Below are 25,082 nucleotides of genomic sequence, written 5' to 3'. Positions count from 1 at the left end.
TTAAACAGATTGCTTGCTAGTCAATGAATACACTGTTTTATGTTGTACCCTTCTCTCAGGAACTGCACTGAATCTTACACTTCCTTCTGGAAGTACATTGTGTCGTCACCTGTGTGAAATTAGATGATGCCTTTATGATTGTTCATTTTGAAAGTATGCATGTCTGTTAATACACTTAGTTCCACTTCTCTGGTCTGGGAACAAATGTCCACAGCAAATTTACTTTTTCTGTATGTCTGGAGTATCTGTGCAGATAGAAGACAGCGTCAGGGTAGTGAAAGAGAACAAGGAAGATCATCTCCTGAATACACTGTTTTGGTTAAGAAATGCATTTATAGTGGTCTAAAGACTGAGCTAAAACAAACTATCTGGCATATGCAGGACTTCACAATACGGAGCTGCAGTGCCATCTCCTGAGATTAATGGTGGGGCACAGAGTTATTTCTCAGTATGAATGCTGCAGCTGTTCTGAGAAGGAAAACGTCATCTACTTTTTCCAAGCTTTTTTGCATTTCAGTGCTGTCTTGTCCCAGTTACACCCAAATGTGTTAGGCATGCAATAAGAAACACAGAGTGTTGAAATACTTATTTTAAGACGGGCAGGATGGCAGTTCAAAGCCAGGTGTAAAATAGAAAGCATGTTAGTTCCATCAGTGTGGAGTCATTTCTGTCACTCCAGCAGATTGCTTTTATTTGAACAAACTTCACTGCTGAAGAGATAAATTATGTCATTAGTTTAAAGCAGATTCTCCAATGAGATCAATGGAGAGGGTCTGCTTAAAAAGCAGTGATAAGACATCCAATGAACGAATGTCTTAATTTCTCTTTCTGCTGAGAGAGGGGAAGGGAGTGAAACAAAGCCTTTCACATGAGAATCTCTACTGTGTTTCAACAGAGTCAGTATTGAAAATAATTACTGAAATAAACAAACAAACAATCAAGCAAATAGTTCTGCAAGGATCTCTGATTATTTTCCTGGATTATATGCCAACCCAGACTACTACTGTAACTACACAGCACAAGAAACCCACAAAAAAAACCAAGAATGTCACAGACCTTTGTGTCTTTACTTGTAGTGTTGATACCATCATAATTCGCATGTTATTCACTTTGACATTACACAACACTTCCGGAGCTGCAAAATGGCAAAGAAAAGAAGATAATGTTTTCAGCTGCAAAGGACTTTCAAAAAATAATATGTAAATATTATTATATTACAATATTTATATATATATATAATTATTTATGTACTATAATATATTGCTTATATTTATATATAATTATATATAATGTATATTAGATATATATATATTTAAATATAAAATAATATTTTACAAAATCTACTAGATACTTTAGTGATACTTTAAATAAATGTATGCGGAATTTGGTTTCCTTTTTAAATTTTTTTTTTCCAGTAAATGGGATGAATAGAAGTGTGCTTTTTCTACAGGAAGCTGAACTTAAACTGAACATCAGAGGAAAAATCACGAAGCATGGCAATATTATATTGCATTACAGGACTTAAACACCAGTTGTGTCAATAGGAAGGTGAGAATGATGACCCTTTACAGAAGCTGCAGACAGGAAAATGGTACCACAGTAAGAATAAGGAAAAAAAGTCAGAGTATAGCAGACTGTGCTAGTTTGAAGCTAGCTAGAATGTTTTGGTGAGAAGAACTAGATTACAGGCTGTGCAAGGGAAACAATGGTGACGTCTACCTCACTCATAGGTTTGCTGAGATGTATAAGAGCAAGAATCCGGGCTGGAGGCTGCATTCTTCTCTCTCTAACCTAACCTGATTAATCCACTTGCTTCCTAACCCCCTTGGCCAACCCTCCATTCTTCCTTGGGGCACAAGGCAATGTCTGGGGTAAGGTAGAGGGGTGGGAGAAGGTGGAAGGGTGGTTGGAAGCCCCTCCTGGGGACTCAGATTTCTGGGAGGGGTGCTGTGTTACCTTTTACCTTGTATATTTCTGTATATAACTGTATATACTTTAAATATCTGCTTGTATATTGTGCTAAGCTGTAAATATAAGCTTCATTCAATTTCCAGAGCCAACCAAGTGGATAACACCCAAACCATCACACAGACAAAATAAGCTAGTTTTGTATGGGTTGAATGTATTTAAAAATACAAAATTTCAGTTTAATTAAACAAAATGTTTTGAATTAAAATGAAATTATTTACTTCTTCCTGTTATTCCAATATAGGCATAACTGTGGGCTAAAAAATAAATTGAAGCAAAGAAATTTCTGGCTCAGACAAAGCAATGGTTTGCCTTTGACATTTTATAGTTGGAAACAGCACTCAAAAGAAAATCTCTCTTATCTTTGTAGTTGATAGCCATGAACAACACCTCCAAGGTAGCTTGTCTTGACCCTGTTGTTTCCTCACCTCCCCTTGTCTTATGCTTTTGAGTGCATACAACAAATAGAATGCTCCATATTCAGTTCCTACACTGTTAGAAAAGGGGCTTTCACTTCAGGATACAGAATTTAAGTCGTGTCATTATTTTCAGTGTTTCTTTTACAAGATAATCCGCAAGTAACAGAATCTGTTACACTATATGTCATGAAGAATAATATTAGCTATTATGTTTCCTGATGCATTAGGATGCCATCGTACTGGATGTACTGTGCTAGTTTGAAGCAGGCTAGAATGTTTTGGTGAGAAAAAAACTAGATGATAGGTTATGAAAGGAAAACAACGGTGATGTCTCCTTCCCTCAGAGTCTCGCTGAAGAAGAAATGTAAACATTAGACAACACTTTTGCCATTTTGATTTCACTTTCTGGCTGGGCTTTGACTGAGCTGCACCTTCCTAATCTCTCCTGCCACTCACCTTTGCTTCTTAACCTCTTGGCTGAACCTCTATACTTCCTTAGGACTGGGGTAAGGTTGAGAGGGGCAGGGGGAAGGTGAAGGGGTGGTTGAGAGCCCCCCCTGGGGACTCAGGTTTCTGGGAGGGAAGTTGTGTTTCTGTATTACCTTTTATCTTGTATATTTCTGTATATAACTGTACATACTGTAAATATCTGCTTCTATATTGTGCCAGCTGTAAATAAATAGCTTCATTCACATTTCCAGAGCCGGTTGAGTCTAGTCTGGGTGATTCCTAAAGTGTGGGGGGATGAGGAACACCCAAACCATCACAAGCCCTCAGGTGTTTATAAACATTTATTAAATCTCCTCTCAGTCTTCTCTTCTCCAGACTAAAAAGCCCCAGGTCCCTGAGCCTTTCCTTATAAGCCAGGTCCTCCAGTCACCTAATCATCCTTGTAGTCCTCTGCTGGACCCTCTCCAGCAGATCCCTGTCCCTCTTCAACTGGGGAGCCCAAAACTGAACACAGTATTCAAGATGAGGTCTCACCAGGACAGAGTAGACAAGGAGAATCTCTCTTGATCTGCTGGACACACTCTTCCTAATAGACCCCAGGATCCTATTGGCCTTCTTGACCACAAGGACATATTGCTGTCCCATAGTGAACTTGTTACCCACCAGGACTCCCAGGTCCCTCTCCACAGTACTGCTCTCCAGCAGATCACCTCCCTGCCTGTACTGGTGCAGTTTATTATTCCTTCCCAGGTGCAGGACTCGGCACTTGTCCTGGTTGAACCCCATTTGGTTCCTCCGTGCCCAGCTCTCCAGGCTGTCCAGATCTTGCTGGATGGCTGCACAGCCTTCAGCTGTATCAGCCAAGCCTCCCAGTTTGGTGTCATCAGCAAACTTGTTGAACAGACTCTGTGCCCTTATCAGTGCCACTGATGAAGATGTTGAACAGGACTGGACCCAACACTGATGCCTGGGGGACACCACTTGTCACAGCTCTCCAGCTGGACCTAGCACCATTGATCACCACCCTCTGAACTCTATCTTGCAACCAGTTCCCAACCCACCTCACTGTCTGCTCTTCCATCCCACACTTCCTCAGCTTGCTCACTAAAATGTCGTGGGAGATGGTGTCAAAGGCCTTGCTAAGGTCAAGGTAGACTACATCCACTGGTGTCCCTGAATCTACCCATTCAGTTATGTCATCACAGAAAGCTATCAGGTCAGTCAAGCATGACTTCCCCTTGGTAAATCCATGCTGACTTCTCCTGATAACCTTCTTCTGTTCTAAGTGCCTTGAGATGCCCTCCAGAAGGAGCCATTCCACCATTTTTCCAGGGATGGAGGTGAGGCTGACTGGTCTATAGTTCCCTGGAACCCCTTGTTGCCCTGTTTTGAAGACTGGAGTGACATTGGCTCTCCTCCAGTCATCAGGCACCTCTCCTGTCTGCTGTGATGCCAAAAATGATGGAGAGTGACTGTTGAGGAATGGCTAAGAGAGAATGGACATGGAGATTATATGAAGCTGATGGGTCAGCAGAATGAAGAGATTGCAACATGCTGATGTGATGAGTGCCCAAGGATACTGTCCTTGAGCAAGGTGGTAAACAAGGGAAAAAGGATGTGTATCCTGTTTTTGAAGGAAGCCAGGTGCCTATGCTGTAGGAAGTACCATGCGAGTGTGTCCGTTAGAGCTACAAACAATATAACTGCTGACAGTGGAATACATTAACTGCTTGCTATAAAAGTACACTACTGCTCCAATAAAGTTGTCACCTGCTATAATCCATATTGGATGCAGTGTCCATTTCTTTCCTTCTCCCAACAAGTGACAGAGCAATAACATTAGCCAGTTCTCTCAGCACTCTTGGGTGCATCTCATCAGGGCTCATGGACTTGTGAATGTTCAATTTGTGTAGGTTATCCCTAACCCAGTCTGTACAGACCAGTGGGGAGCATTCCCTTCTCCAGGGTTCCTCTCCTTCATCCAAGGTCTGGAGTACATAGGGGAGTTCAGCTTTAGGTGTAAAGACTGAAGCAAAGAAGGCATTCAGCAACTCTGCCTCCTCTGCATACTCAGTTATCAAGGCTGCCTCCTTGTTCAGCAGTGGCCCCACACCTTCCCTATTCTTCCTTTTCCTACTGATATATTTGAAGAAGCCCTTCTTGTTCTCTTTTACTTCCTTTACCAGCTTCAGTTCCAAGAGGGCCTTGGCCTTCCTTGTTGCCTTCCTACAAGCCCTGACTACTTCTCTATAGTTCTCCCAAGTGACAAATCCCTTCTTCCATGAATTGTAAATTTCTTTCTTCCCTGAGATTTCCTTCAGGAACTTCTTGCTCAGTCATGCAGGTCTCCTAGCATGTCTACCTGATTTTTTACATGCCTAGCTTGAGCTTGGAGGAAGTGGTCTTTAAAAATTAACCTACTTTCTTGGGCTCCTTTACCCCCTAGAGCCTTAGCCCATGGGATTTCTGCAGGCATGTCTCTGAAGAGCACAAAGTCAGCTCTGCAGAAGTCCAGGGTTGTAATTCTACTTGTTGGTCTGATTCTACCCTGTGGAATACTAAACTCCACCATGTCATGGTCACTGTCCCCAAGGCTGTTCTCAACCTTAATCTCCTTAACCAGTCCCTCTTTATTAGTTAATACAAGGTCCAGCAGTGTACCTCTCCTTGGTCGCTCCTCCACTACCTGCATCAAGAAGTTATCATTGATACACTGCAGGAGCCTCCAGGACTGGCTGTGTGATCTTCCCAGCAAATATCAGGGTGATTGAAGTCACCCATGAGTACCAAAGATTTAGCTCTAGAGGCTACCTCCAGTTGTCTGTAAAAGGCCTCATCAACATCTTCCTGGTCTGGTGGTCTATGGTAGACGCCTACAACAATTTCACCTCCTTTCTCACATCTTTCAATTCTTAACCACAAGGTTTCAACCTGTTCTGCCTCCCCTCTTGGATAGAACTTGGAACAATTCAGTTGTTCTCACACATAGAGAGCAACTCTCCCACCTCATCTTGCTGGTCTATCCTTCCTGAACAGCACATAGCCATCCATGACAACAGGCAAGTTGTGGGAGCTGTCCCACCACGCCTCAGTGATGACAATTATATCATAATTATTCAGCCTAACATAGTTCTCCAGCTCCTGCTGCTTATTCCCCATGCTCAGTGCATTGGTATATGTGCTAGTTTGAGCCTAGCTAGAATGTTTTGGTGAAAAGAACTAGATTACAGGCTGTAAAGGGAAAACAATGGTGATGTCTACTTCACTAATAGGCTTGCTGAGATGTATAAGAACAAAAAGCAAAATGTAGATAACCACTCTCCACTTCAGCTGCTGGTGAGCTCTGAGCTGCATCTTACTCTCTAACCTCACCCTCCATTTTTTTGAGTAATCCACTCTGCTTCCTAACCCCCTAGCTGAACCTCCATTCTTCCTTGGGACTGGGGTAAGGTTGAGAGGGGTAGGGGGAAGGTGAAGGGACAGTTGAGAGCCCCTCCTGGGGACTCAGGTTTCTGGAAGGGGAGTTGTGTTTCTGTATTACCTTTCTTGTATATTTCTGTAGATAACTGTATATACTGTAAATATCTGCTTCTATATTGTGCTAGCTGTAAATATAAGCTTCATTCATACTTCCAGAGCTGGCTGAGTCTAGTCTGGGTAATTTCAAAAGTGTCAGGGGGGTGGGGAACACCCAAACCATGACAGTATATAAGCATTTCAGGGAGGGAGTTAATCTATTTGCTTTCACTCTGCAGTTTGACCATTCCCAGACTCTTCCATGGCCACCAATCTAGCAGTAAGTTCTGCATGTGCTGATTCCTCATTACTTCATACCTGTGGTCCATCTCTGTAAGATGAAAGATTTCTTGTTTGTCCCCAGCATGCTTCAAGGTAACAGGCTGAAGGCTCTTGCTAGCCTCCCACCCTGATGTGCCATCTTTTGTATCCTCTCCAGCACACAACTCATTGTTGTCTACCTCCTCTGAGATAGCAGTGGATCTGACATATCGTCCCACAATTGTCTCAGGCTTGCTTATAGTAAGCCTGGCTTTCACCCTCCCCCCCCCCCCCCCAACCTAGTTTAAAGCATGATTTATGAGCCCAGCTGACCTCTGCAATATAGATCTTCTTCCACTTGTGGAGAGGTGCACCTCATCTGCTGCCAGCATACCTGGTGTCATGTGAGGGGACCCGTGGTCAAAAAAGCCAAAATCCTGCTGGAGACACGAGTCTCGAAGCCAAGAGTTGAGCAGGTGAGTCCTCCTCATACTTTCTCAGTTAACAGTATTATGGAGAGGGAGGGTATAATTTAGAAATTTTAGCCACCAAACAACTAGATCCAAACTCTGACTTATCAATAATTAGATAAAATGGTCTACTGGATTCTATATCTTTTAGCTGATAAACAGACTAACTTTTTTCTGTCATACATAACATGACAGGGCTCCTATCAATGCTACTTCAAGCACGCCCAGCAGCAAACTGTTTCTTCAGTAGTAAAAATTTGCAATGACTGAATTGATCAGTGACTAAAATACAAACCATTGATGAGACTTGCTTGTAAAACTCTCTAGAGAACCCTGAATTACACTCACAGTTTTCCTATGAATTTAGTGGATGATGATCATACAACAGGCAAGCATAAATCTTGAAGTTAGCAATACTAGATCAGTTCTATAAATAGAGATTTCAGTGACAAGTATGTATACCAAATTCAGAAATACTCTCATTTAATGATTGTAAAAGTGATTAAACTTGGAAATTTCTTCAAGAAATACGTTGATTGAAATCTGTTACACATTAACATAAAAAAACCCAGATCAAACAAACAAAAAAAGAATCCCAAATCAACCAACCAACCAAAACCCAAACCAAATCAATCTACCAACCAACCAAAAAAAACCCCACCAACCACCACAAAAACCAAACCACAATACCACAAAATCACAAACTCATGAACAAAAAAATCTAACCACCTTTTTTTTTTTTTATTAAGATGGATTAGTGTTTAAGAGGAATTTTGCTAAGAACTGATTTTACTAATGTAATTTAAAGCCTGAGGTATATTACACAAACTATTAAAAAGACATCAAGAATTAAAAGGTCTAAAGACCTCCTATTTCTCCCCTTCTAGACACCCAGTAAGATCAAATCAAGCATTTCATGAACACCATAATTCTGAACTCCCGTTATGGGCCCGCCAGCCTCTTTAGGTACATATTGGTATAGTCTGAATGGTTACAGCTTGAATTTTTTCTACAAACAAAATTTCAGTTGATCTTTCTTAGACCTAAACTCTGAAAACACAGTGTCCCCATTCTATCTCAAAAATCTATTCATCTGGAAACTCTTATTTAAATATTCTATGAAATTGTTGGGAAATTTTTTGCATTCAAGTACACTACACCAATTTTCCCCATCACTAGCATAATTCATAACCTGGCCATTCAAAACTTAACAGGTACAGTTGCAAGTGATTAGCCTGTTGAATGCAGCAACCAGAAATAGAAAAGAATAGTTTTCTCTCCAACAATGTATGTGTTCTGAAATGAAAACCTTCTTTGAGGATTGCAGCATGCAAATAAATGACAGGCTACCACAGCTACTATTCAGAAGCAAGGGAAGCCTTAACCCAACAGGGCCAGAGTAGGAAAGACAGCCTCTCTTCCACCAGTGACAGAATGACCCTGTTCTTCCCTCTGTAGTCTCAGGATTTGTATAGTGTTAACACTCCTGGGGGAGTAACCCTGAACCTGACCCTAGGGGTCTTGGCCCCTCCCCAGGGGTGGGCCACACTCCAGGTGATGGTTAGCCCACTCCCCCCACTTCCTGTGGTATAAAAGAGACAGGAGCTCCCTGTCTCTCTCTCTTTTTCCTTCGCTACCTCTTGACACACACACACTCATACTGCATACCAGCACACCACGTGGCAGCCACGAGGCAGAGACACCATCACATTACTCGGGTTGTATCCATCCCTTTTTGTATTTTGCTGTTTTTCCCTTCCTTATCCTTTGTAAACTCCCCTACCTCCAATACCTTTTCTAAGTTATTGTTAAACTTCTCCTTTTTACTTCCAAATCGAGTGAGATTGATTTATTTGGGTGTCCCTACCTTTCTCTCTCTCCCTGTCTTTTGGGAAAAGGAGAGGGAAGAGGGGAGGGCACTCTATAAATTGTCATTGGGTCTATTAAATTTATTAGAGTCTCTGGAAACCTGCATTTTAACCCAAGACAATTTATTTGGTGCCCAACGTGGGGCTAGGTAGAAAGAATTATTTCAGAGAAGATTTGGAAGTTAAAAAATGGATATTCTGAGAGTCTTAATCATTCACGCTTTTGCATGGCTGTTTTGGTCCTGGCTGTTAAAGTTTATAAGTTATCATGTCTTCTGGATTGTCATTGATATGGTCTGGGAATATTCTAAGCATTTGCCTGTCCAAGTCTATGCCTATTTCCTGAATTCTGTTAGTAATCTAACTGTGTTTAGAAATGTTTCTGGAACATGGAATCAATCTGAGTATATGTGTTGGGACACAGAAGCTCCAGATATTTTGGGGGAGAAATGGTACTGGATAGCAGTGATTTCACTGTGTTTAAATGTGGGTTTGGGAATTTACAATGTAACTCTGAGCTGGAACACGTGGAGAGCTCGTGTGGGTGCCGCCATTGGGATGCTTAGGGGTGCCTCTCACTGCCCTGGCTGCAGCTGCGGGGGGTGGGCGACAGGTCAGACCGGTCCGACCAGTCAGGCAGCCCCGAGCGCAGGCACCGCCCCTAGCGCGGCTCCGCCCCGAACTCCACCCCCAGTCTCTTCCAGGGCAGCCCCCCGGACCCTGCCCCCACAGCCCAGCCCCTTCCAACTCTCTCCCATTACCACGCGGCAAGTCAGATCAAACCCAAACCCTCCCACAGACACAGATCCAGAGCAAGGGACCTCTTCGGGAACCAGCACCCCCCAGCAACAGCAACCAGCTGGAAATGGACCTGATAATGGAGTTATCCTTATCAGCTCCACGCCCAGAAAGGAAATCAGGCACACAAGGCAGGAGTATGCAAGGACAAACGGACAGTCCCTTTTAGCCTGGCTTTTGAAATGTTGGGATGCAGGAGCAGAAACCGTGGACCTAGATCAGAGGGAGGCAAAGCAGCTGGGATCCTTGTCGAGGGATGAGGGTGTAGATAAAGAGCTGGGACGACTCGATGGTACCCACTCACTTTGGGCCAGGCTTCTCATTGCCGTCAGGTAGAGGTATCCGACTAAGGATGACATGATTTTCCATCCCCTTAAATGGACAGATATGGAACAGGGTGTCTCATACCTGAGGCAAATGGCTGTACAGGAGATAATCTATGGAGTCGGCCAGATGCCCTCGGACCCTGATGATGTCCGCATGAAGCCAGCCCTCTTAAAGAAACTGACCCAGTGTGCCCCTTCCACATATGCCCCTACACTGGGAGCACTGCTGCTGGGCAGAGACCCCAACAACCTTCCCACAATCAGGGAGTTTGTGAATGACCTTAGACAGTTTGAAGACAGTTTGTCAAGGAAAACCTTAATTGCCACTGTAGAGACCCTCACCCAAGAAGTGAATGAGCTAAAAGCCTCTTTCTCTGAACTGCAGAAGGCAGAGGACGACTGCTCTTCACCTTCAGAATGGGTGCAAGTCTCAGCTGTCAGGAACACACGCCGCTGTGCTCCTCCTCCTCCCCGCAGGAGACCAGCCCAGAGCAGACAGGGTACACACAGGGGTTCACTCTGGAGAACACTGTGTGAACATGGGGAAAACATGGACAGATGGCATGGCCAGCCCACCTCAGCTCTATCGGCCAGAGTAAGGGAACTGCAGGGGACGAACACAGGGAATAACTCCTCCAGAAGAGGGGTTGCCCCAGTGTCCTGCAGGCAGCCCTCTCACCCAAGGGGTGGTGAAGCCAGTAACTCAAGTCCATGTGCCTCATGCGGTCACACTGCTCAACATTAGAGGTGCCCTGTCTCCAGCCAGGCGGAGGCCAGGGATAACAGAGTATATTGGGACATGTTTGTGAAATGGCCTGGCACTTCTGAAGCCGAGAAGTACAGAGCATTGGTAGACACCGGTGCCCAATGCACTCTGATCCCCTCCAGCCACAGGGGGACAGAAACTATTACAATTGCAGGAGTCACAGGGGAGTCTCAGGAGTTGACTGTGATGCAGGCTGAGATAAGCCTCACTGGGAATGTGTGGGAGAAGCACACCATAGTAACTGGCCCTGATGCACCTTGCATCCTGGGGATCAACTTTCTCCGGGAAGGGTACTTTAAAGATCCCAAGGAGAACAAGTGGGCTTTTGGTATAGCAGCTGTAGAGACTGCAGACAAAGAGCAGCTGTCTATCATGCCTGGCTTGTCAGATGACCCTTCCGTGGTTGGTACCCACAAGGTGGAAGATGTTAAGTTACCCATTGCTTCTCATGTAGTTCATCGCAGGCAATATCGCACCAACAGAGACTCCCTGCTACCCATACAGCAGCTGATTTGCTGCCTGGAGCAGCAGCTTGTCATCAGCAAGAGCCACTCGCCCTTCAACAGCCCGATATGGCCAGTGTGAAAGGAGACTGGGGAATGGAGACTGACTGTGGACTTCAGAGGCCTGAACGAAGTGACTCCTCCAATCAGTGCAGCCGTGCCTGATATGTTGGAGCTCCAGTATGAACTGGAAACGAAGGAGGCCAAATGGTATGCCACAATCGACATAGCTAATGCTTTCTTCTCCATCACCATTGCAGAAGAATGTAGGCCACAGTTTGCCTTCACCTGGAGAGGAGTCCAGTACCACTGAATAGAGTGCCTTAAGGGTGGAAGCACAGCCCTACAATCTGCCATAGCATCATCCAGACTGCACTGGAGAACGGTGGAGCTCCGGAACATCTGTAGTACATCGATGACATCATTGTATGGGGTGAGACAGCAGAGGAGGTCTTCAAGAAGGGTGAGAAGATCATTAATATCCTGCTGGATGCTGGTTTTGCCAGTAAGAGAAGCAAAGTGAAAGGGCCTGCCAGAGAGATCCAGTTCCTGGGAGTTCGATGGCAGGATGGCCGACACCACATCCCTATGGATGTGGTGAATAAAGTGGCCACTATGGTGGAACCCACTGACTGGAAGGAGACACAATCCTTCCTGGGGTTTGTGGGCTTTTGGAAAATGCACATTCCCGGGTACAGTCAAATTGTGAAACCCCTCTTTGATGTTACAAGAAAGAGGAATAACTTTGGGTGGGGACTTGAGCAGCAGGTGGCATTTGACCAGATCAAGCGAGAGGTGGTCCATGCCATGGCCTTGGGACCAGTTCGAACCGGCCCAGAGATTAAGAACATTCTCTACACAGCAGCCAGTGAGAATGGTCCTAGCTGGAGCTTATGGCAGAAAGCTCCTGATGAAACACGAGGCTGCCCACTCGGGTTCTGGAGCAAGGCGTACAAAGGCTCAGAGGCCAATTATACCCCCACAGAGAAAGAAATCCTAGCTGCCTATGAGGGAGTTAGAGCTGCCTCTGAGGTGATTGGGACGGAGTCACCACTCCTTTTAGCTCCAAGGCTTCCAGTCCTGACTTGGATGTTTAAAGGGAAGGGTTCAACTCCGAACCATGCCACAGATGCCACTTGGAGTAAGTGGATGGCTCTGATAACTCAGAGGGCTAGGATGGGGACTCTTGAGCGCCCAGGCATTGTAGAGGTAATCACCAACTGGCCAGAGGGCACTGACTTTGGAAAACCAGCAGAAGAGAAGGCAGTGACCCGTGCCGAGGAAGCCCCCCCATACAGTGACCTTCCTGAGGAGGAAAAGGCATATGCTCTCTTCACAGATGGATCCTGTCGCCTGGCAGGCAGCAAGCGGAGATGGAAGGCTGCCGTCTGGAACCCCACACGCAGGGTTGCAGAGGCAAGGGACGGAGAAGGTGAATCCAGCCAGTATGCTGAGGTGAAAGCCATACAGCTGGCCCTGGACATTGCAGAACGAGAGCAGTGGCCAATGCTATACATCTACACCGACTCATGGATGGTAGCAAATGCCTTATGGGGGTGGCTGAAGGAGTGGAAGAGAAATGATTGGCAGAGAAAAGGGAAGCCTATTTGGGCTGCTGATCTCTGGCAAGACATTTCTGCACGCCTGGACAACCTACCAGTTAAAATTCGACACATCAGTGCTCACACCCCAAAGAGCAGAGCCACTGAAGAACAGCAGCATAACCACCAAGCTGATCTGGCTGCCCACATCTGCCAGATTGACCTGGACTGGAATCACAAAGGTGAACTGTTCTTAGCTCGGTGGGCACATGACTCTTCTGGTCACCAAGGAAGAGATGCCACATACCAATGGGCCCGAGACAGATCCGTGGACATATCCATGGAGGACATAACTCAGGTTATCCATGAATGTGACATCTGTGCCACCATAAAGCAAGCTAAGCGCATGAAGCCTTTGTGGTACGGGGGACGGTGGTCAAAGTACAGGTATGGGGAGGTCTGGCAGATCGATTACATCACTCTGCCTCGGTCTCGCAGTGGCAAGCAGTATGTGTTAACCATGGTGGAGGGAAGCACGGGGTGGCTGGAAACCTACCCAGTACCTCATGCTACTGCCCGTAACACCATTCTGGGCCTGCAGAGCCACATCCTGTGGAGACACGGTACCCCAGAGAGAATTTAGTCAGACAATGGGACCCATTTCAAGAACCACCTTGTAAGCAACTGGGCAAAAGAGCATGGGATAGAATGGGTTTACCACATCCCATACTACCCACAAGCTGCAGGAAAGATTGAGCGACACAATGGTCTGCTGAAAACCACCCTGAAGGCTATGGGAGGTGGAACTCTCAGAAACTGGGAGAAGCACCTTGCAGAAGCCACTTGGCTGGTGAACAGCAGGGGATCAGTTAACAGAGCTGGTCCAGCTCAGTCTGCCCTACTGCCCACAGTTGAGGGAGATGGAGTTCCTGTAGTCTGTGAAAGGAATCTACTGGGAAAGACTGTGTGGGTTGCTCCTGCCTCTGGTGGGAGAAAACCTATCAAAGGGGTGGTATCTGCAGAGGGTCCTGGTCACACATACTGGGTGATGATGGAAACTGGTGTTATTGAGTGTGTCCCTCAGAGAAATCTCTCTTTAGCCGAAAAGGTTTGAAATCTCAGAGTTGATTCCATGTGTTCCAGATATTTCAGGTTATCTTGTATTATAGTTGTATCATAGTTGTATCATAGTTGTGTAATACTTGTATTATAGTTCATAAGGGGTTACAAGTTACTCACCACTACACGGCATCCAACAGAACCTACATCACATCAGCAGCTATCCAGAGTCCTACAGCATCGCATCACAACGAGGCGTCCAACCAGAACCCTGCACCTGATTTGTCACTGATGCCCTGCAATGAGAGACTGTTCCTGATTTCCCTCCAGAGGATGTCTACAGCCATCTCATCCACACCTGTTCCCCTGATGCCAGACACCAAGAGACTATTCCTGATGTTTTCTTCACAGAGGGGAAAGACTCTTTCCTGAGTTCCAACAAGAACTGTTCCTGTTTCACTGACTTTTCTTCCGTTCCTGTCCTGCTCACACCTCACCAACCTGCACCAGACCAGAGGAGCACATCACCTCGGGATACAGCTGGGGACGAAGAAGGACTTCAAGAACTCTTAACCCATTTTTGGAGAAGAAGACTGTTCGTAGGAAGGTGAAAGTGGTCTAACCAAGGGGTGGAATGTATAGGGTTAACACTCCTGGGGGAGTAACCCTGAACCTGACCCCAGGGGTGGGCCACACTCCAGGTGATGGTTAGCCCACTCCCCCCACTTCCTGTGGTATAAAAGAGACAGGAGCTCCCTGTCTCTCTCTCTTTTTCCTTTGCTACCTCTTGACACACACACACTCATACTGCATACCAGCACACCATGTGGCAGCCACGAGGCAGAGACACCATCACATTACTCGGGCTGTATCCATCCCTTTTTGTATTTTGCTGTTTTTCCCTTCCTTATCCTTTGTAAACTCCCCTACCTCCGATACCTTTTCTAAGTTATTGTTAAACTTTTCCTTTTTAACTTCCAAATCGAGTGAGATTGATTTATTTGGGTGTCCTTACCTTTCTCTCTCTCCCTGCCTTTTGGGAAAAGGAGGGGGAAGAGGGGAGGGCACTCTATAAATTGTCATTGGGTCTATTAAATTTATTAGAGTCTCTGGGAACCCGCATTTTAACCCAAGACAGGATTTTTCTGTGAGACTAGAAATTTAAGTCTTCTGAGGCATCAGCATGATATATTGGTCTTTGACTTTCTAAATGGATTCTAGATCTGATGTAAAAGAGGACTATTTTTTTTACCCATCAAACTTTGTTTTACATTTGTTTTATTAAGAAAGAATCTTCTTGAATTCCCCTCAATAGAAATACACTTAGTTATCCTATCCAAAACTCAAATAGAAAATGACTAGGATAGGAGAGCCTGCATTTCTATAAATATTTTTCTTATTGCTACTCTGATGGTCATATGTCTATAAACGTTAAATACGTGACAGTAACAAACCTTTCCAACTTAGTTAATGTTCCTATAGTATTATTTTGGCATATGATGCTGACAAATTGGGCTCTTGAAATTATGTGTACTTACAGTTTACAGAACAGTTTTTTAAAAGATTCACTAACAAATAGGTAACATGACTGGGTTGGCCTTCTGCTCTTCTTTTTGGCAAAACTGATTTCCGTAGCTTGCCATCTGACTGATATATCAAAATGGTTTGAACTTGGCTGGCTCTTGGGCAGGAAGAGGTGCTACTGCAAGGCTGTTTGTGGCTGTGTTACAGTCATGGCATTCATCTTTCATAACAAACCTTCATCATCCTTCAAGGCAGGAATGAAGAATGCATCTTCTACTTATTCCTATCTCTGAGTTATTTTGTTGGCTATGGCTTTGATTGATTGGAATTTGAGAGGATGGCTATCATGAGAGTAGAAACGTAAGAAGGAATGATCTGGTTTTAATAATTTCCAATTCTGTACTGATATTTGGTGTGCCACCTTATTTGGTAATTTTGTTTCTAAAACACTGATAAAACTACAAATGTCTCACATACGATGCAGAAAGATAGGGGGGGGGAAGTTTATTAAAAAGTATTTATTTTCTTGTATGGTTTCTAAGGAAGTTTTTGCTCATGTGTTGTGTTTATGTTTGGAGATTTTTCTTCTGACAATCCAGTGCCAGTGTTCTGTAATATTACATACTTGACCTGGATTTTATTCCTCCTTCTGTTGCGTCACCCCTCAGAGGCTTCATGTAATACGGTTTTAAAAATGAAGTATCCTTCAAGCATAGCAGACCAATCTAGGCTTTAATCTTTTCACATCACACAAGCAAGGGAAGGTTGCATCTGACTACGGCCTCAAAAGAGGCCTTCAAAGAAAGAAAAAAAAAAGGAAATGTGTGTGCCACCATTTCACAGCATAAAGGAGAGATGTTCTTTGCTCTGCAGTTTCTTCCTGTAGTTTTAACAAAACTGCTTTTTCTTTGCTTGCTATTTTCATTAACAAAAAAAAATCCAGAAAACTGGTTTGTGACTCTTTCCTTCAATTTTAGTGAGAAAGTAATAGGTCATATATGTAGCATGCAGATGATGTTAAGTTATCAATATCTACAGTAACTCTTGACAGCCACACTGTAGAACTGCTGCATGAAATTCAGGTATCTAACCTAACTGTCGACAGTAGAAATGCTTTTCTGCCTCTGTCTGTATCACAACAGTTTTCCCTATCAAACAATTCCTACTGATCACAACCAGTCTTGTACGGTATTTTTTTAAAAAGGACATCACACTCTAGTCATCAAGGAGCCTCCTTTCAGTGTGCCAACAAGACAGCCAGTCTTAGATGTTACTGAAAGGAAAAGTATACCTGCCTGCTACCTGCCTGTCCCTACTACATGCTTTAACAAAGAAACAAACTAAAAAGTCTCAGGCTCAATCAGTTTATGCTTCAAGCTTGAAGGAGCTTGCAACGCTGGGAAATTTAGAAAATTAAGAAAAACAACTGATTAAAACTGAAGAAATCATGAGCTAGTATCTAATTTGAAGATCAGTATATCTTAAACAAAAGACCTCCTGGAAGCCCAGCACCTTTGTAAATAAAGCCATAAATTTCAATGCTTAATTATAAATTCAGGATCTACCATGGACACACATTTTTGAATCAGCTAGACTGCAAACTGCTTCAATATTCCTAATTCTTCTTCGAAGTCTGTGTGCATGAAAGAGGGTGACATAACAATTATGCTATCCAAACAATATTCTGCACACATATAAAGGAGCTATACTAGGACAGTAGGCAGACAGAGCTTAAAATATAACAGCACAACTTTGCTTTTCTATAAAAGACATTTTCATTTGCTATCATTTTCCATGATTACTTGCCAACAGTCACTTGATAAAAATCTGAGCTATGAATGTATACATAGCTTGGCTTAGAAAATCTAGTAAGTCATTAACTCTAAGCAATACATACTTATCTTTGCTGATAATGCTGTCAGGTTTTAATTTCCTGTACATCATAAATTCAATAGAGAGTTGACAGTGCTGCCTGGAGTAAGTAGGGGGAGAATTCCTGTTTTAACGTCTCATTCTATTGATCATTTTACTTACTAGTGAAGCTCTCGGTAAGCCATTTGGACACTAAGGTCATTCCTGAAAGTGTCAAAAGCATATGATTCATAGTTCCTTTTTGGTCAAAATAAACGGAGAAAGGGAAAGAAATAGATTTTCTTTTCTCTCATCCCACTTTCTGAGATTCTTGAGTTTTTCAATATTTTTTTTTATAAGCAAGTCTTACATTTATCCGAAGGATTTTTCTGTTTACGAAATACTTTGATAAATCAGCTTACTAAAATAGTTTATTCTTCACTACAGGAAACAACACTTTTTGTTTCTTGTTTTATTCAGACTGTTGTCCAAACAATTACTTCTACTCTGCATAGTTTAATGGCCCCTTTGATACTCTACAATATTATGTAAGATCTGATCCTGTTCTCAAATAATCATGTCTACTGCCAAGATGGGGAATAATCTAGGCAGACAGTACCTGAGCAACAGTCTCTGGAGGTGAACAGAAGTCATTCCACTGACTCAGCCTCCAGGAGGAATGGGCTGCAGTCTCCTATCAAACATGTGCTCTGACAAAATATTAAGGAGTGGTATATATGGCTAATATTCTTGTGCTGGAGATCTTGAAATTGGTACATGGATTAACCTGGAGAGTAGATTCAAGTTTTTGAGTAAAGTTATGTATATATATATCCTATAGAGATTGGGAACTTCACTGCAAGCAGCTTTGGAGTAACTTATTATAGACCTTTAGACTAAACTGCATGCATCAGCCCTTCCAAATTTATACTGGGAGCCATCTGGCTATTTGTGAGTTGATTTATTTGTCAATTGAAATGAAACATCAAATAAAGAAGTTCTGTCTTCAGAGACATAAGAAACATTGTCACGTTCCCGTGGGGCTAAGTTTATAAAGATATGAATAGATTATATTTAGCAATATACATAGTTTTAACTCATATAAAATGGGATGTCTACTGCAGTATTTGGTACTGTACACAAAAGGTCTTACCTGCTTTGGAGAGGCTCTGTTATGCTAAGGCTTAGCATCTGTAACACTGAAAGTTTTGAAGTTAGAGTAAAACTGTCCAGACAGCAATAATCATCTGTTCTCTGTGCTCAAGCTAGCACTATGCAGCCTTACTAGTTATGTTCCACATACTTTGTGTTGTGTGAAACCAAAATTTTAGTAGAAATTCATTGAGAGGAAACATGGACCATTTTGTAGCTTGCTACAAAAGTCTACCGTTCAGTTATACTCCTTGGGAAAAAAACGTGTATTATAAGCTTCAGTGGCAGGACAGCAGATTTTAACCACAAACTGTCCTTTCTATATCACCTCAGTGTGATTAGTAGTTACAAAACTTAGACAGTGTTGAGATTTTCACTGCAGGAGCAGAACTGTTATAATGATCCAACCTAAAGATAACATCCTGCAAGGAACCCAAGGTCTGACTCTGGAGTTATGCTTATTACGTACTGGAGAGTCACGAAAACATTGTTTTCCCTCCAAACAATTATTTCAACAATAGTTGCCTTCTCTTTTTTTTTTTTTTTTTTTTTTAATAGGGAAGGATTCAGGAGTCAGCCTAAAAAGGAAGAACATTTTTTTAAAAAGCTCTTCAAGTAAGAAGAAATAATGCTATTTATGTAAGACAACTGCTGGAGTGTGGAAATGCAAATCATAAACCTCATTGCTACTATAGATGGGCAGTGAGGACATTCATCCCATTTAGAAATACTTCTCGTAAACAAGCATATGGGATTTCAGGCACTACAGATCTAGGTTCACTACTTCCAAAGGAACAGCAACGAAAGGGACTGTGCTCTGTAGGAGCTCTCTAGCCTGGAAACAGTTGGGAAGCTGCCAGAAAATGAAGGACAGGGTATGTCAGTTGGGGAAATGTCTTTCTCTGAGGACTCTTCAATAATTAGAGCATGCCATACAAGACTGGGGGGGGGGGAGCAGAAAATCGATTGTTTAATCCCTATTCTCCATTACTCCTATTCATCTGCCCATGGTAACGGTGGATTCTGTAAACTGCCCTCTTCAGCAATTCATCGCAGATGACTGGTTATGAAAGAGCTCTGTTCATCCCTGCAAGCCTCACTGTCTTCTGAATCATGAATGAAGACAACAAGCTTCAAAATCACAGAAGCTGGAGGAGATAATCTCAGTATGGCAGATTGCAAGGGCAAAGATACACTGCCACAGCAACAGAAACATGGAGAGATAGCAATAAAAATTAAGGTAGGCGTGATGCTGCCCCTTCATTTGTAAGAAAAGTCATATCCTTCATTTTTTAAACTGATAGGTTAGGGTACATCTTGCTGCATGGTATTTTTCTTTGGCTTAGGGCAATTTTTTTTCACCTACTATTTTTAAGACAGTGAATCAAAACTGGAAGTTATATAAAGAAAAACATCCTAACTCCTTCAGCATTTCTGACAAACAGATTTTAAAGCCTAAAGCAGTCCTGAAAATCTAGAGGGTAGTATTTATATCAATACAGAGAAACTGAGTAGTCCCTGTCAAGAGACCCACAAATTCTCCATGGGCTGTAACACATGTTTTTAGGACAGCAAAGGTAGCTGGCCTTAATTAAGGAAAACAACACCCTGCCACACCCATGATAAATGGTAGCTTAGGGTTACTGTGTTCTCATATTATCTGGTCATTTTCTGTTCATTTAACCTAAAGAAAATGCTACCAGTGCTCTCCCATGATCCTTACATACAACTTGGTTTTGAGAATGATGCAAGCTGAAATAAACAAACACAACAATAAAACAAAGAATAGCTGTAGACAAGAGTAAACCACTAAATATCGTGGAAGGTAGCAAAGCCCTTCAGCAGGCTTCATTTCTGCACATAGTCATGGCTCACATGAAGCCAGCAATCGCAAGAATCCAAAACAATATTTTCTATCTGCCTGCATGAGCTACAGGGCCCCTGAGAAGATTCCTCCCTAGGAAGGGTAAAAGGTAAACATTGGCTTTGTTTTCAGCCAAAGGCCTTGATTCTCATGGACCACTGGACACCTGTTAGGGGCCGACCCTTGGGTAGTCTTACAGGTTGTTTATGGTAAGAATTGTCCAATTGTATGAATTGATTATAATTTTGTACCAATCTGTAAATTTAACACAAAATCGTCTGAACTGGCTGAGCATGCCTATTCAACATGCTATAAAAATGGTGCATTCGCCTTAGTTGAGCACCTCTCCTCTCCCTCTTCTTCTACAACCCTGCACTCTCTGCACCTCAATACCCTCTTGCTCTCGACCCTGCTGAATGACACCCTGCCTGCACATGCATTGATCGGCATTTGCACCGCAGCATTAAGAATTATGGCCTGCTCGGCATGAACTAGGCAACGCCCGATCCTCGGAGGCCAGGACCCAGCCTGGCCTAAACCTGCAGAAGGCTCAGACAACGCCCTGAAATTCATGATACTTCAAAACCCTGTTGAACTGCTCATGAATAGTGAGTAACTGGTGAACTTTTTACTTAAAGACTGAATAACTTCTCAAGACTTAAAGAACTTTCTTAAAACCACAGACTCTCTTTATTTTAGCCATTTTGCATTTTAATCTGCAACCGCGAACCAAGAATCTATGTGGGATAGTTATAGATAAGTTTGGGGAAGGGGATTTTCTCGTATCTTAGTAATAAATCATTTAATCTTTTTATACATCCGCCTTGCATGTCTTTCCCCATTAATTCCCCTAAACTACATTCCACAACACTAAATTTGAACAGAATCTGTGTGCAACACAGTATTCAAGGTGTGGCCTAACCAGTGCTGAGTACAGGGGCAGGACTTCCCTGGTCCTGCTGGCCACACTGTTCCTGGTACAGACCAGGATGCCATTGGCCTTCTTGGCCACCTGGACACACTGCTGACTCATGTTCAGTTGTCTGTCCACCAGCACCTCCAGGTCCTTCTTTGCCTGGCTGCTGTCCAGCCACTCCATCCCCTGTTTTATGTACTGATAAAACTATAACTCAACATGTCTAGGGTTTTCTTGTTCTATAACCACAAAGAAACAAATGAAATTGGAAGTTAATTCCATCCTATCCAAGGGATTGCAAGTTCCTTCTTTAATTGAATCAATAATTTCTGCATTAATTGAATTAATTGAATTGAAAAAGAGTTACTCTTTCTGTAAAGAATGCTGCTTTTTACTCGTACTAATGATTTATTTTATTTTTAATTTAGAAAACTGTAGCCTGTCAAACTGATTAGTATGGGCACTACTGCACATAAACTAAAACTATTATATTCAATTCTATTTAAAAATCAGCAACTGTTGTGTTATTTAAAGTTTTTAAGAGCACATAAACACTCACTCCGTGGCTCTGTCTTCACCATGCATGAAACTTGAAGTATATCTGCAGCCTATGTACAAACAGCAGTAAAGCTGATAGTAAGGAATGTCAGTAAAACTCATGTCACACTTTCCTACTTTCCAAGATAGGACACTTAGATGGAAATGTTTCTGGCAGAAATTTGGAGTTTTGTCCATATTATTAGCTAAATATATTGAAATGTAAATAAAATCTTTCTCCATGTTCTGATCAAAAGCCTTTTAGAACTTCTTTGGTACAAAAACAGCACTGAAAGACTAGCAAAGCTTTGAGAAAGAATGCTGCTTACAGAACTCAGTAGCTCTGGCTTGTACTGAAAAGAGGCAAGATACTACAAAAATCTTTGACAGACATAGGATCAAGCCAAGGTTTTTAACAGAGCAGTCACTATCTCTGTTCCTGTAACCTCTCAGCATGCTTCCTCTGCTTTTCCATGGGCTTCAAAATTGCTGCACAGCTTCATCTTCCTTCTGCATGGGCTCGTGTGAGGCAGAAATTAAGCAACACATGGAAAAGATCAGCAAAAAATATACAAGGTAAAGGTCCAAAAATTAAAATCTTCAATTGCTAAGAGAACACATTTTCTATGTCTTCTACATAGTCAAAACACCATGAACTAACTGCTTTTTTAACTGTTTGAGAATATTCGATTTTTTCTCTACCTTCACATTATACCTTCCAGTGTACATATCTGTGTGCCTGTGCATGGCTATGGCATGTCTACACCTGAATAACATGGCACTTTGAAGGCCAGACATCAAGAGCAATCAGGATTTTCACCTCTGCAGCCTATTTTGATGAAAAGATGTGGCCTCTGCATATCTGAGACTCATATTTGATTGTGTTCCTACAATGCACTTTGAGAAAAGGATCATTCAGGAATCATGCTACTCTGAGTAACCTGGTGTCCTGGTAGGGCATAAATCCTTCCAGGCAAGTTTAACTATTGCTCTCCATCTTCTGTTGCAGGGTCCAGGAGTGAGTAAGATAAGGGCTTCGCCCCAGCAAAACCTTGAGGGCTAGGGGGCTTAGCACCACATGTCAGGTGTCTTGTGCTGCACTCATCATGCCTGTGTGGTCAACGGAGGTACAAAGCTTTGAATTCATTGGCCAGAACAATGGTGCTAGTGCCTACTGGCCAGTTTGATTTCAAAATCAAGTATATAAAGGGGGATGATTTAGAAACTGTGCCTTTCTACATTAGACTTTGTCTGCATTAGCCTTCCTATCCTCATTTGTGGCTCATTAACAGACAGCCAGGTGCACACAGCTCACATCAGTGGCTTATCACCATCTTCCTCCCTCTGCCTGAAATATTTGTATTTTACTCTAGGATCATCAAGAGTTTGAAAGTGTCCTTCATACAGGAGACTTATTCAGGGACCAAAAGAGTCATGAGTATATATGCTGGAGTGAATGCTGAGACTGCATAGGCATAGTCAGAATTTTTCCTGTTCTCACATTATTGTTTTCCAAGTTCTGGTTGTTTAAACTGTTTAATTCTGTGCAATTGCTTCCTGTCAACCAAAAATCTAAAGAACCTTGGGGGATTTCCCCAATTTTAAAATATTATTAATAAAATTTAATATTCATACAGAAATTAATAGTCATAACTCATAAATATAATTCATTTCTGTTACACCTGGATGTGCTGGTTTGAGACTAATTGAAAGACTTTACTGAGAGAAATTAAATCCTTAGCTGTGAGAAGAAAGAAAAAAAACATGTACCCTATATCATCCATTCTTCTGCTGAGAAATGCTACTAGTCAGAATATAGGTAAGACACTCACTTCTCACATACTGCTCAGGTCTCACTTCTGGCTGTGCTTTCTGGCAGTCTGGTCTCTGTGGCTGCCTCTATCTTAACTCTAATCTGATCTTATCCTTTTTTCTCTAACCTCCTTGTCAACTTTTTTGACATCTCACCTCAGGTGCCCAGATATATCACGTGATATATACATGGGTTGATCTGGTTATTTCTGAAGGGAGGGAAAGATGGAGGTGGGATTGGATTGAAAGCCCTTCTGGGGACTCTGATTGATTTCTGGGTGGGGTACTGTGTTTCTGTACTACTTTTAACTCACATATATCTGTATATATGTGTATATATGCTTGTATATTGTGCTAAGCTGTAAATATAGCTTCATTCCTTAACTTTCAGCTCACTGAGTGAGATGAATCTTGGTGATTTTGTTAAGTGTGGGGGGATGGGTAATTCCGAAATGGTCACATCTTTGTTTTCGTGTCCAGTGTGGGGCTAATTCAGTTTGATTGATTGCTAATTAGGTCTGGAAGTTAAAATGAAGGTATTTTATATAGTATTTTTTTGTTTGTATGTGATAGGGGTGTAGTTATTTTACCATTGGCTGGCAGCCAAAATTAGTGCTCTCTTGTTTGATCTAGTTTGGAGGAACATTAAAGCAATGGTTTTTTTTTTATTTTGGAGAGTATCTTCTTGGCTGGATAAGCTTTAGGATTACTGAAACTGTTACCAACTCTAGTTTTAATAAGTCAGGAAATAATACAACAGCTGGAATATATCCAACATCTCTAATGAGGGTAATTTTGCCTAAAACTGAGTTATCTGATCCCTGTAGCGAATTTGACACATGTAACACAGTGTTATATTTATCATGTGTGAACTTAGCCCTAATAACTCTGGTTTTAGCATTAATGCTGGCATTGTGAATGAGAAATTTGGATGTGGCTTCTTTAATGGAAAAAAGAAAACAAGTTTCCTCACAGAGTTAGAGATAAAGCCTGCAGAAAATGAAAACAATGTCTGTTCAGGCAGAGAGGGGAGGGGACCTGTCCTGGAGTCCTGTACCCCTAAATTCCTCTCCTGCCTGGACTTCGGGGGAAGAGGGAAAGCTGCCTGGTTTCCCTCCCCTCTTGCCTGCCCTGCAGCCGTGAAGGGGGTGAGCAAAGGGGTCCTGCCCACACAAGAAGTGCCCTGTGAGTTACCGTGCTGGAATCAGGCTGGGATTGGCTGTGCACTTTTGTGCCTAAGGTGTGGTAACTCTGCCCTTTGTCTAGCGAAGGTTATAAATATTGGGGTCTTCCCACCTTTGGGGTTCCCGCCTTGAAGTCCGTCCGTGCCTGGACGCCCGTGTTTGCCTGAGACTTTCTTCCCCAACTCTCCCCTCACCTTGGCTGCAGAGAGATCTTCAAAAGGATTGCTTCCCCATTGACACCTTTGTAAGAGCTGAATACCTCTTAACGATCCTCCTACAGCTGCTGAAAGGGAACGA

General features: G+C 42.8%; 1 protein-coding gene across 6 annotated transcripts in view; it reads right to left on the bottom strand.

Annotated features, from left to right (window-relative positions):
* The window catches only part of LOC135178791 (poly(rC)-binding protein 3-like), a 714,994-nt gene that overhangs the window by 640,277 nt on the left and 49,635 nt on the right, over positions 1-25,082 (bottom strand). For all 6 annotated transcript variants that reach the window (XM_064150039.1, XM_064150038.1, XM_064150036.1 and 3 more), the window contains exon 2: positions 1,057-1,135. The gene's annotated coding sequence lies outside the window, so the exon portion shown is untranslated. The remainder of the gene's footprint in view (positions 1-1,056; positions 1,136-25,082) is intronic.

Source organism: Pogoniulus pusillus, chromosome 10, assembly GCF_015220805.1.
Source record: "Pogoniulus pusillus isolate bPogPus1 chromosome 10, bPogPus1.pri, whole genome shotgun sequence".
Lineage (NCBI taxonomy): Eukaryota > Metazoa > Chordata > Aves > Piciformes > Lybiidae > Pogoniulus > Pogoniulus pusillus.
Note: the sequence above shows the minus strand (reverse complement) of the source record. Positions and strands in the feature narration are given on the sequence as shown.